General features: G+C 44.8%; 1 pseudogene; it reads left to right on the top strand.

Moving 5' to 3' along the window:
* The first annotated feature begins 424 nt into the window (after nucleotides 1-424).
* On the top strand, nucleotides 425-585 carry LOC141130869 (U2 spliceosomal RNA; annotated as a pseudogene).
* The last annotated feature ends 2,398 nt before the right edge of the window (nucleotides 586-2,983 follow it).

The raw sequence follows: 2,983 nt of genomic DNA on the forward strand, positions 1-2,983 counted from the left end.
CCTGCAATGACATGAAGAGCTTTTGGCACGACAAACTCAGGCTAGTCCACTCTATAACCAACAACCCTGCTCTACATCTCGCACTATCAAGTTCTGAAACGGGTTTCTATGGTAATGAGCCCTTATAGAAGGCCTACACAGGGTTCCCCAGGGCATGGAGTCTACACCCTAAACCCTTCTCACTATGGCCATAAAAATACCACTCGGGAAAACCAGAATAATAGGGATATCATATTCCCTGGTAACATAATGAAGAAGCATACCAATAAGGGGTCCTCCACCTTGTTGCACAGTCATATATGTGATTTATTGAGCCTACTCATATGTGCATCGAATTTCTCACTAAACTACTTCAAATGTGTTCTTCATGTCTCATCAAGCTTGTTCATGTGTGCCTCATGCCTAATCTATGGGTGTCTCATTTTTGGCTTCTCAGCCCTTTGGCTAAGATCAAGTGTAGTATCTGTCTACCTTTTCTGGCCATGGGCTGGGAAGGCAGAGAATCCACATTGTTAGTGCCCCCTAGCAGTTGATCGCCCCTGGGGTGCCTTTAATAGCACGTGGGATTGGGAACCCCACAATGTGTGAAAAGGCACAAGGTCACGGCACTAAACCTCTTTCTGCACCTGGCCTTTTTGGGCTAGGCCTTTTGGCTAAGTCTGGCGCAATTTTTTGGCTACAAGACCTCAGGGCCTAGCCTATGCACATACACTATTTATTATTTTTTCTTCTCACGTTTTTGTCACTTTGCACTCTTGTTTGTGTTTATTTCACTGGATGAAGGGTGTGGGTCCTACCCTGAAGTCTAGGGGAAGGATGTGCAGCCATTATGTTCCTTCCTCCCCTGAACCAGGGGGTTCTCTCCTTCGGGAGAGCCCCTCACCCAGTACTCGTTGGTCGGCTTCAGCTGACCATGAGGAGAGGGGTCCACCAGGCCTTTTGGCAAGATGGACCAAGTTTGAACCTTGTCCCTGTCAGGAGCCTTGCTCCCCGGGGGTTCAGGGTAAGGCCCTACTCCTTCGGAGGGCAGACAAGAGACACAACCTTAAGTGCATTTTTTTGTGTGTGTGTGTACACATGCACTTTTTTGTACACTTCCGAGTTTTTTTCATTTTTGCGCACCACCGCGGATTAAAAAAACAAATCGGTGCCTCATTGATAAATGTTCTATGAGTCTCTTCTGCCATCCCATTGCTATATATATATATCACTGGTAATGTCGGTTTGGCTCACCATCTGCCTCGGTCTCCTGTACCTATGCCAGCTTTATAAATTAAGTACATACACTCCTCCATTCTCTTACATCTTTATTACCCCACCGCTACATTTTTAATAAAATTTGATTGATTAACATTTAAATGTGAACACAAAAGCCGGCATCGATCTGCACTTCAAGTGATCAATGGTTTTCTAATGCCCTTTACACAAAGTCGGACATTGATCGGACATTCCGACAACAAAATCCATGGATTTTTTCCGACGGATGTTGGCTCAAACTTGTCTTGCATACACACGGTCACACAAAGTTGTCGGAAAATCCGATCGTTCTAAACGTGGTGACGTAAAACACGTACGTCGGGACTATAAACGGGGCAGTAGCCAATAGCTTTCGTCTCTTAGTTTATTCTGAGCATGCGTGGCACTTTGTGCGTCGGATTTGTGTACACACGATCGGATTTTGTTGTCGGAAAATTTTATAGCAAGCTCTCAAACTTTGTGTGTCGGAAATTCCGATGGAAAATGTGTGATGGAGCCCACACACGGTCGGAATTTCCAACAAGGTCCTATCACACTTTTTCCATTGGAAAATCCGACCGTGTGTACGGGGCATTAGACTCGTGTACTGGCCTCTCTAGTATCTCCTGGAAGGGATAGGCGGTTGATTGTAAATGAACAGAGTTACCAACTTTATTGAACTACAGGCCCATGTATCAACTTTTCCATTCTGCCTCCCTAACAATAATGCCCCGTAAACACGATAGGATTTTCCTATGGAAAATGTGTGATAGGACCTCGTTGTCGGAAATTCTGACCGTGTGTGGGCTCCATCACACATTTTCCATAGGAATTTCCGACACACAATGTTTGAGAGCAGGCTATAAAATTTTCCGACAACAAAATCCATTGTCGGAAATTCCGACCATGTGTACACAAATCCGACACACAAAGTGCCACGCATGCTCAGAATAAATTAAGAGATGAAAGCTATTGGCCACTGCCCCGTGTATAGTCCCGACGTACGTGTTTTACGTCACCGCGTTCATTACGATCGGATTTTCCGACAACTTTGTGCAACCGTGTGTATGCAAGGCAAGTTTGAGCCAACATCCGTCGGAAAAAATCCATAGATTTGTTGTCGGAATGTCCGATCAATGTCCGACCATGTGTACGGGGCATTAAAGCGACCCTGTCTCCAACTTATAAAAACTGCAGATGAAAGAACAGAAAAATCAAGTATTTTAAATGCGTACTTACCTACCACAGCCCCCTCCTTCCTTGAATGCCAATGCCCCCTCCTGTTCCTGTCTAATTACTGTCTGTTCTAGCCCAGCTCCTCCAGCCCTTCCTTCGCTTCCCTACATAACCTATTATAAGGAGAAGTGAAGGGAAATGCTATAACTCAGTCTTTCTCAACCTGTTTATCCTAGATAAACCCTTAAAATAATTTTCAGGGTTAGGGAAACCCCTGTTAAAAGCAATTCATCAGTGATCAGTGGAAAAATGCACCTTACACTGTTATGCCCCGTACACACGGTCGGACATTGATCGGACATTCCGACAACAAAATCCATGGATTTTTTCCGACGGATGTTGGCTCAAACTTGTCTTGCATACAAACGGTCACACAAAGTTGTCGGAAAATCCGATCGTTCTGAACGCGGTGACGTAAAACACGTACATCAGATCTATAAACGGGTCAGTAGCCAATAGCTTTCGGCTCTAAATTTATTTTGAGCATGCGTGGCACTTTGTGCGTCGGATT

This window comes from Aquarana catesbeiana, linkage group LG02 (genome assembly GCF_042186555.1).
Source record: "Aquarana catesbeiana isolate 2022-GZ linkage group LG02, ASM4218655v1, whole genome shotgun sequence".
In the NCBI taxonomy this organism is placed as follows: domain Eukaryota; kingdom Metazoa; phylum Chordata; class Amphibia; order Anura; family Ranidae; genus Aquarana; species Aquarana catesbeiana.